The sequence below is a fragment of the Pseudophryne corroboree genome, chromosome 5 (genome assembly GCF_028390025.1).
Source record: "Pseudophryne corroboree isolate aPseCor3 chromosome 5, aPseCor3.hap2, whole genome shotgun sequence".
Lineage (NCBI taxonomy): Eukaryota > Metazoa > Chordata > Amphibia > Anura > Myobatrachidae > Pseudophryne > Pseudophryne corroboree.
The window spans coordinates 670,095,689-670,107,110 of NC_086448.1; the positions used below are offsets into that span (position 1 = coordinate 670,095,689).

Below are 11,422 nucleotides of genomic sequence, written 5' to 3' on the forward strand. Positions count from 1 at the left end.
TGCTGCTGTCAGTCAGGCAGTGATAAGCTGCATTTCTGTGAGTGATGGTATTATTTACACTTGTGGGGTGATACTGCCATAGCTTTCTGATGAGGTTTTGGTGAAAGTTGGAAGTAGTTCATGTGTGGTTATGCTGAAGCAGTGCGGTCCAATAACATTAAGAGCGATTTCTGTGATTAAAACACACAATTTTAAATAGATAGATCTCATATAGTGTTATAATGTTGGCAGCTGTCATGACAGAGGCCACAGACATAAGTAGGGATGGCAGCAGCAATGACAGTTGAACTCACTGGGTCCAGCAGAAGAAATGAGATGATTTCGGTAGATGACCCAAACCTCCCTTTTCTTGGTGTAATGACTCCTCAGCACTAACGTGTCATTTCCCACTGATTCCCATATGTATTACTTTGTAATATCAGTGGGAAGATGCTGCTGATGTGAAGTACGGCCATCACCAACTGCCGCCCGCATGCCACATTTGAATTCTCCATGGCATAAAACCCCAGCGCACAGCAATATCACTGGTATTTATAGAGTTGAAACTGCTGCTGACGCATGAGAAAGAGCCTCCCAAGAGGGATCACATTTGATCACTAGAATTTGCTGCCAGCGATTGACTGGATCTCAGCGCACAATCACATCTGTGTTTTATCTTTCCCTTTTTTATTTGTTTTAAATTTGTGTAGGTACTGTAACCTGCTACAATGAGCCAAAATGAGTTAGCCCAGCTGCTTGGAAGTGAAAGAACATCCCATAACATCAGTGAGACATGGCGGAGATCAGGATGCCACAGACCATCCAATAGAAGACAATCTTCAGGTAGAGAAAGAGCAGGACCATCATTGGGAAGAGAAAGAGCTGGACCATCATCAGGAAGAACTGCACCATCATCGGTAAGGGGAAGAGCTGGACCATTAACAGAAGAGGAAGAGCTGGACCATCATTGGGAAGAGGAAGAAATGAGCCCAGTGCCAGTGAAAATCAGGCAGCTGCACTGAGGGCAAAACCCCTGAGGCTGGAAAACAACCTGAGGCCCATTTTGCTCAGTATTCCCACCTACAGCAGATGCGCTGTTGCAGAAGGAGAGGAAGTAGAGTACTGCACCATCTGCATGTCTGACATTGAAGTTGGAATGGAAATGGCTGTATCATTCTGCCACCAGAACTTCCATGTTTCTTGCCTGACACGATGGCTACAGATGAACAGCATTTGCCCTTTGTGAGCACAAGGTGCTACGACTTAAATATTTTGTCACACCTTATTTGAAGGACACCAAACATAAGCAGAAACAGTGGACCCAATCCTAAGATCAGAAGTCCAAAGCGATGAGAAAAGATCAATAATAATTTTAAACCAGTGAGACCATTCTGGGCCTTACACTGGGTGGATTTGGATGAAAACTTTAACTACTTGCCTGGCATGGTCGCATCAGATGCAACCTCACCAGGCTGGGCTTCCCTTGATGTGGTTGTATCTTATGCGACCTGTCACAGTGGCACACTCAGGGGGGTTCTGAGTATCCAGAAACCCCCCTGACAGATGAGGAGAGAAAGCACTGTTTTATTTAGCCGCATCCCACGCAACAAAATGCCGTGATATTGCGTGCCAATCGGGAGGGGGTGGAGGCAATATGAAACGATTCCATTAAGATCATTTAATTTTGGTCACACCCCCTCCTGATTGATCCACAAATCGTGGAATTTTGCCGCGAGAGGGAGGGGCATAACAATGGTGCCTATCTATAACATGGCTGCAGCTGCAAGCCAGGTGAGAGTGAGTGAATGTGTGTGTATATATGGACGTATGTGTGTAATCATGTATGCAGGCACGGCCAACCCGTGGCTCTCCAGCTGTTGGAAAACTACACTTCCCAGCATGCCCTGCCACAGTTTAAGCATTCCATAATAGCAAAACTGTGGCAAAACATGCTGGGATTTGAAGTTTCACAACAGAGAGCCACAGGTTGGCCAGTCCTGATGTATGTGACTCTGTGTTTGATGTATATGTGACTTTTTAAAGAAGATTCTATTGGACATACTTTTAAATGTTCTTAAGTTAATTAAATTGTAAAAAACAACAACAACAACAACAACAACAACAACAATTTCTGAGCAGTTTTTGGAAAAAATATTATTCAGTTAAGTGGTTAATGAATGGTAATAACTGACAGAAATAACCACTTTTCAGTGACCTGAAATTAATTTACAGAAATTGAGGTGGGAAGACACAAAATATTGTGTACCCAAAAGCCTTGAAATAGCAACATTGATAACAGAAGGAAAACCCATCTCGCAATGTAACAGTGATTATAAAAGTGACCAGAAATAAAAACTGGGGATTAGGGCTACTGGCTATACCCCAAAAACAAAAACAACATTAGGCAGCCACCTCATGGGTGTTTTGGAAGAGCTGCTAAGCTGCTAAGTATTTTTAATATGTGGACAATTAGATCCAACTCACTGATAACTTAATAACTGGAGAATGCAAATCTGAGCAATGCCAGCTACTTCAGCTAGTATCCTGACGAAGGGGCTGCGTACCCCGAAACGTAGAAACTTACATTAAATTGTTTATGCAGTTTATTCTAAGTCTCCGAGTGCCGCCACTTTCTGGAATGCATATGTGAGGGGCTGTTTGTCACTCAAGGAGGAGGGCACAGGAGCAACATTTGGATTCTGTGGGGACGGAGGGAGTGCCGGATCACTCTGGACAATATATACATGGCCGTAACTAGGGGGGGTGGGCTAGGGGGGCATGTGACCCGGGTGCGGGATTGTATTGTGCTTCTGACATAGCAGAGAAGGTAGTGGAGTAACATGGGATTTGTAGTCATGTCTATTACCGCTTAGACTTTAAGCAGTAGCAGAGAGACTACAAATCCCATTAAGCATTGCACCCTGCAGAAAGATGGACGCCGCTGGAGCTGCAGTAGTCAGCTATCTTCAGCGGCAAGCCGAAAAAGTACACCAGCCGCCCGTTCTCATGCTGCTGACCTTTCTCCAGCCCCACGCACACAGCATTCAGCGGGGAGCCGCTGATTGCACAGTGATTGATGGAAGCAGGAGGACAGCACCCTTCACCTCCATCCCCGTGGGTACAGGGCTTACGTAAAGAGGGGAGGTTAAAAACACACACGCTCACTCTGTTTTGTTGTTAATCCCTGCAGCTCATTTACACTGTAGTTCTTGAGATTACATATCTTGCCTTAAGTTATAATAGTGATAGTGCCTATTTCACAACCATGACAGCTGCAGATATATATATATATATATATATATATATATATATATATATATGAAACGAAATAGAGGAGATGGCGCCAAGGGAGTTATATCAACGCCCTACCTAAAAACGGACCCTTACAGTACTCTCCGGATAAATTACGTCAGATAACAAATACTAACATAAAAATGTATTAAAACAACATATAAACCCGACACAAATGTTCATAAGTATATAGAGTTGATACATTTACATTTGTCGCACAATTAGAACAATCAGTTTGTAGTGATGAGGAAAAAGCGTACATATATCACTACGATTTCCTCCTTCTCCTTATTGTAGATTCGGAGGTAACATCAGATAATAGATAGATAAATAACCCAATGCGTTTCGTCTTGTTCCAAGACTTCATCAGGGGTAAAATCTACAATTGTTGAATAATAAGTCAAAACAAATACATAGCAATAAGCATCTTACACTCACATATAACATGACATATTGGTATCAAAAGAACATGACATAGCAACATGAGGAGGAAAACAGAATAAATAACATGAAGAAAGAGGAAAAAAGAGAACCAAAAAGCACAGGTTGTGAAAAACATACCTCTTCATTTCAGAACATATTGTCAGCACATAAAAGGTCATTCAAAGATGTATGAACAACGTTTCAATATTTCAATGGGACTTGATTGATACAGCGAGGACCATACCTAATTAAAAAATGTTTAATAACCTTTATTAATTAAAGGACACTTTTTGTTCAATTAGGCAGAGATTGGGATTAATCCAATGGAACGGCACATACCTCATATATCATCAGCTTGAGTCTGACATTTAGATATTCGAATATGGGGAAGATTCATATGTGTATAGAATCTAACTGGTTCACAAGTATAAGGAACCTAATAAATTGATTAATTGGGTATTAATTATAAGAACACCTATGAGTTCATAAATAGACCCCTATCTTATTTTGACACCCATAATTATAAAAATTCTGGTATAATTAATGTCTGATCACTAATGAACAGATCTCATGACTAACCCGTGTGGTTTCTATATATGATACAGAACAAAGCCACAGAATTGGCTATAACAATCACCAATGTTACCACTATACAACGATCCTCTACTAAATGATCTGATTATAACCAGCCATTTATTCATATTTGGAAAACCAAGGACTAATTGTATTAACCATCAGTATAGTGAACCCACATGATATCTTTATTAGGGAAACCCATCCTTTATGGACGGTATCACTGATCTATGATCGAATAATTCAAACAAATTACTCAAAGTGCTACCCACAGGGGGTGTAGTTCATTAGTGCCAATCATTAAAGAAATCTCTATAATATAGCACATACCTCATCGGTCAGTAGCTTGAACCTGACACTCAGAGACTCAGGAGTGAAGGCAATTCAAATGGGTATAATGTCTAACCAATTTAGAACACGTGGTAGACCTGGTAAATTAATTGGGTTGATATCAATTAGACCATCCATTAAAGTACCAGTATGGTACAAAGAGTTCCCACCCCATGGAGAAACAAATACTCCTTTCACTTAGTAAGGAGAAGATCTATTAACTATAAAAATTATATAAGTGAGTGTATAACTCATACAGCTTAGTTTCATATTCATGAATAAATCTGTCATATTTATATAGTGAATATATATAATTAGTGCATATCATATACTCTTTAAAAAATTACATTTATAAATGATTAGTGGTTAACCAGTCAATTAAATACATATAGTTGGTACAAAGTGTATACTAATAAATGGGACCACTTTCAAAGTTGATAATATACTATTGTAAAAACAAAAACAAAACCTTACCCACCAGTAGTGCAGTGCTGACAGCCAAGTCTCTGTATAATGAGGCATTGGACCTGATAACCACCCTTTATAAAGGGAAAAGTGATTACATCACTTCCCTTGCAAAGTGATTGGTGCTCTATATATATGTGCTCCATTTACTATATTAGAATGGAGATTACTTAACCAAAAGTGCATAGATTTATAATTTTCAAATAATCAAACTAAGTGTATTAACGGTATTATTATGAGAATAACTCCTTAGGAGGAAATACCTAATTGATTAATATTACCCATAATGCTTTTCACTGTCTCTCTGGTTACTATTTAGGGAAACCAAACCTGGCTAAATGCCAGGAATGATGTTGGACACACCCCATCTCATTTAACTCAGTTTCATGTCCTAGATATTGGACTGATCCCCTGTGGGTAATTCCCCTTGATCGTATTGCATGACGCTGGAGCGATAACAAATAAATAAATAAATGAAAATAAAAATTAAATATAAAATAATAATAATAATAATAATAATAATAAAATAAAAACAAAAATGGAAATAAAAATAAAAATAAAGAATAAATAAATAAATAAATAATAATAATTAAAATAAATACAAAAATAAATAAAAAATAAAAAAAATAAAAAATAAAAAATAAAATAAAAAAGAAATAAATAATAAATAAATAAAAATAAAAATAGAATAAAAAAAATAAAAAAATAAAAATAAAAATAAATATAAATAAATATAAATAGAAATAAACATAAACCTAAAAATAAGAATATTGATGAAAAAATGATAAATAATGAACGAAGAAATAAATAAATATAATAAAAGTAAAAATAATTTATAAACAAATATGTCTGATCTTTATATAAATAAATTAAGTCCTTGTATGGTTAAACATGTACATGAGTGTATATATACTGGAAACGTGATGTATGTATGAAAAAAATGAACGAGATGAAGAGTTATCAACTTGAAAATGGCCCCACTTGTACACGTCTATATGTCAAGTGGTAAAACTTAATAACCAATGATAAATACACAGGGGAAATCTTATGATTTTTAAAGATCATCTGACATTCAATTCCTCTACGTGCACATGATATATAATGAAACTACGTTACATTAGTATGAAAATTCAGTACTGGGCATTAACTACACTGACAATATCTCCATCTCTACACACTAGATACACTTTATCTACTTCAAAGGAATGCAATCATATCGATATTCTCATTCAACCCTTTCGGTATAAGTGTATTTAAAGTATAAATCCAGAAAGATTCCCTTCGAGCAAGCTGGAGGTCCCTATCTCCTCTTCTCTTATCTTTGGGTACATGTTCCACCACATTAAATGTTAAGCCCTGAATTTCGGACCTATGTTTTTCCTGGTAGTGCCTGGGGAGGCTATGATTCTGGACCTTATTCTTGATGTTTCGTAAGTGTTCCTGTATTCTAATTTTGAGACACCTCTTTGTTTTACCAATATAAGAGAGTTTGCAACTGCAATCTATCTTATAGATGACGTAATTGGTATTGCACGTAACAATGGACTTTAGTCTAAAAACCCTTTTAGTCTCATCTTTCCAGCAAAAACTCTTTTTGTCGATGAAGCGGCAACAATTGCACTTATTGCAGGGAAACAGCCCTGCTCTCTTCATGAGTGGGTGTTGGTTGGAATTATCTTCTTTTTTCTGATGTTCTGTCTGTAATTGACTAGGAGCAAGGATACTTTTAAGGTTCTTAGATCTCCTAAAGACAATACTTGGTCTACTGGGTAGATGAGGCCCTAAAACTGGATCTTTAAGTAAAAGGTGCCAGTGTTTATTCATAATATGTTTGATAGTTCTGTTTTCTTGATTGAACTGTGTTACAAATGGTCTCTCTCCCCGGTGTCCATCCTGTATACGATCTCTCGTCATAAAGAGGCTGTTCCTGTCAATTTCGGAAGCACGGGCTTGGTCTATTCGTAGAGTCTTTTCACTGTAACCTCTATCTATGAACTGAAGAACTAATGATGATGACTGTTCCCAATATGCATCCATACTGCTGCAGTTTTTCCTAATCCGCATAAATTGGGAATATGGTACCGCGGTTTTCCACCGGGAAAGATGGCAGCTGTCGGAATGAATGAAACTATTGGCATCAGTTTTCTTGAAAAAGGTTTTAGTACTTAAAGAGCCATCTTCTTCAATTTTCAAAAGAACATCCAGGTAGTCAATGGCTTTTTTTTATTTTTTATTTATTTATTTATTTATTATTATTATTATTATTATTATTTATTTATTATTTATTCATTTTTTTATTTTATTTTTATTTCCATTTTTATTTTTTTTTATTTTTAAATTTTTATATTTAATTTTTATTTTCATTTATTTATTTATTTATTTATTTATTATCGCTCCAGCGTCATGCAATACGATCAAGGGGAATTACCCACTGGGGATCAGTCCAATATCTAGGACATGAAACTGAGTTAAATGAGATGGGGTGTGTCCAACATCATTCCTGGCATTTAGCCAGGTTTGGTTTCCCTAGATAGTAACCAGAGAGACAGTGAAAAGCATTATGGGTAATATTAATCAATTAGGTATTTCCTCCTAAGGAGTTATTCTCATAATAATACCGTTAATACACTTAGTTTGATTATTTGAAAATTATAAATCTATGCACTTTTGGTTAAGTAATCTCCATTCTAATATAGTAAATGGAGCACATATATATAGAGCACCAATCACTTTGCAAGGGAAGTGATGTAATCACTTTTCCCTTTATAAAGGGTGGTTATCAGGTCCAATGCCTCATTATACAGAGACTTGGCTGTCAGCACTGCACTACTGGTGGGTAAGGTTTTGTTTTTGTTTTTACAATAGTATATTATCAACTTTGAAAGTGGTCCCATTTATTAGTATACACTTTGTACCAACTATATGTATTTAATTGACTGGTTAACCACTAATCATTTATAAATGTAATTTTTTAAAGAGTATATGATATGCACTAATTATATATATTCACTATATAAATATGACAGATTTATTCATGAATATGAAACTAAGCTGTATGAGTTATACACTCACTTATATAATTTTTATAGTTAATAGATCTTCTCCTTACTAAGTGAAAGGAGTATTTGTTTCTCCATGGGGTGGGAACTCTTTGTACCATACTGGTACTTTAATGGATGGTCTAATTGATATCAACCCAATTAATTTACCAGGTCTACCACGTGTTCTAAATTGGTTAGACATTATACCCATTTGAATTGCCTTCACTCCTGAGTCTCTGAGTGTCAGGTTCAAGCTACTGACCGATGAGGTATGTGCTATATTATAGAGATTTCTTTAATGATTGGCACTAATGAACTACACCCCCTGTGGGTAGCACTTTGAGTAATTTGTTTGAATTATTCGATCATAGATCAGTGATACCGTCCATAAAGGATGGGTTTCCCTAATAAAGATATCATGTGGGTTCACTATACTGATGGTTAATACAATTAGTCCTTGGTTTTCCAAATATGAATAAATGGCTGGTTATAATCAGATCATTTAGTAGAGGATCGTTGTATAGTGGTAACATTGGTGTTTGTTATAGCCAATTCTGTGGCTTTGTTCTGTATCATATATAGAAACCACACGGGTTAGTCATGAGATCTGTTCATTAGTGATCAGACATTAATAATACCAGAATTTTTATAATTATGGGTGTCAAAATAAGATAGGGTCTATTTATGAACTCATAGGTGTTCTTATAATTAATACCAAATTAATCAATTTATTAGGTTCCTTATGCTTGTGAACCAGTTAGATTCTATACACATATGAATCTTCCCCATATTCGAATATCTGAATGTCAGACTCAAGCTGATGATATATGAGGTATGTGCCGTTCCATTGGATTAATCCCAATCTCTGCCTAATTGAACAAAAAGTGTCCTTTAATTAATAAAGGTTATTAAACATTTTTTAATTAGGTATGGTCCTCGCTGTATCAATCAAGTCCCATTGAAATATTGAAACGTTGTTCATACATCTTTGAATGACCTTTTATGTGCTGACAATATGTTCTGAAATGAAGAGGTATGTTTTTCACAACCTGTGCTCTTTGGTTCTCTTTTTTCCTCTTTCTTCATGTTATTTATTCTGTTTTCCTCCTCATGTTGCTATGTCATGTTCTTTTGATACCAATATGTCATGTTATATGTGAGTGTAAGATGCTTATTGCTATGTATTTGTTTTGACTTATTATTCAACAATTGTAGATTTTACCCCTGATGAAGTCTTGGAACAAGACGAAACGCGTTGGGTTATTTATCTATCTATTATCTGATGTTCCCTCCGAATCTACAATAAGGAGAAGGAGGAAATCGTAGTGATATATGTACGCTTTTTCCTCATCACTACAAACTGATTGTTCTAATTGTGCGACAAATGTAAATGTATCAACTCTATATACTTATGAACATTTGTGTCGGGTTTATATGTTTTAATAAATTTTTATGTTAGTATTTGTTATCTGATGTAATTTATCCGGAGAGTACTGTAAGGGTCCGTTTTTAGGTAGGGCGTTGATATAACTCCCTTGGCGCCATCTCCTCTATTTCGTTTCATATTTTCACACATTTAGTTCCTCCTAACAGGGAACTTAGAGGATACAGGCAGCCATATAATTAATTAATTTTAGTGTTTTATTTGAAATAGCGCAGTGGGAGAGTAATTCTTGTCATATATATATATATATATATATATATATATATACACAGTTGTGTGCATAGACATATATATATATATATATATATATATATATACATATACACACCATGTGTGTACTGGGGTCAGCCGGTCTGAGGGATATCTGTTTTGAATTTTGTTTTTTATTTATTTTATAAATATATATATATATATATATATATATATATATATAGTATGTAGAAGCAGCACTTCCAATAAATGTGGTACGTAGCCGGTGCCCTCCTAGGTATTTCTGCAGGTCCACCACATATCACTCAAATGGCGGCACTCGGACTGCAAGCCGGGTTATCACTATGGCAACGACCGGAAGTATCCGCCCGGAAGTGCGTCATTGGGGTTGGATCCGGACTTCAGTCGCGTCCAGGTGCGGGTAGCGGCGCTGATCGGTGGGGTATTTCAGGGGGTAAGTGTTTTGTATGTTATTTGGCTTGGAGTTGTCTGGAGGAAGGAACTGTAGCTCCGAAACGTCACAACAATAAATGGACCAGCAGTTTTTGCTTGAATGAAATCCTACGAGTGCCGTTTGTACCGATATTGGAAAGCTATGTTTAGAGGATTCGGGCACCAGGGATGCTGCATTTTCATACTTGAATGCCGACTGATTTGGAGGACTATATATATATATATATATATGTATATATTGCACCGCATGTTGCACCTGTTCCCCAGTTAGTGAGAGACTGAGACTAGCAACTGACACAGCTTATCAGTCGCTCACAGGTGCTCTGACAGTCAAGGTTGCCAATTACCTTCTGACTACTAAACAGAAGCCAGCACACACTATATATATATATATATATATATATATATATACATATACATATACATATACATTGTCGGACTGGGACGTGAAGGGCCCACCGGGGGAATGCCGTTGTTGGGGCCCATACTTAGGGGTGTGGCCAGTCTAAAAAGGGTGTGTGGCTAGCCTCCACAGAGGCTTGAAATACACAATAGTTTAGTGCAGTGTAATGCAACATATCTACCATGTATAATACAAGTGCACAGTCTGGAACCTGATCCCTAGAGGAAGGAGTTGGGGCCCTCAGGCAGTGGGGCCTACCGGTGGTTTCCCTGGTAGCCCTGTGGGCCAGTCCGACCCTGTATATATATATATATATATATATATATATATATATACACATATACACACACACATATATATATATATATATATAAAAATATATATATATATATATATATATATATACATACAGGGTGATTCAAAAGTCGCAGTACATCCTTTTGTTTTAAAAACTGTGCAGAAAATGGGAAAACTGACTTAGATTCAAGATCAGTCATTGGTTTATGTATAATGTGGTATATTTTGAAAGGTTGACTGGAGGGCAGTAACTATAGTTTATCCCTTTTCTCCAATGGGACTTGCAAAGTGTCTTTCTCTTGTGATGAAAACTTTTACTTTACTCAAATCTTTCATTGTTTTACCAGATAAATGTCAGAACAGTCTTCCATCCATCAAGGGATGGATATGAAACTTTTAAGAACCCTTTAGTTTTCTTAAAAATTCTGAGTATATCCTTGACCTTAGGAAAACATCACCCAAGAATTACTGGACATGGTAAGTATGTTTGCTCCTACTGAAGTACTTTGACCT

General features: G+C 36.5%; 1 long non-coding RNA gene across 1 annotated transcript; it reads left to right on the forward strand.

The window, feature by feature from the left end:
• The first annotated feature begins 8,207 nt into the window (after positions 1–8,207).
• Positions 8,208–9,663, forward strand: LOC134929306 (uncharacterized). The gene is made up of 4 exons (XR_010178458.1): positions 8,208–8,371; positions 8,838–8,934; positions 9,030–9,135; positions 9,318–9,663. It is a non-coding gene; the product is annotated as an uncharacterized LOC134929306 (long non-coding RNA).
• Positions 9,664–11,422: the final 1,759 nt, after the last annotated feature.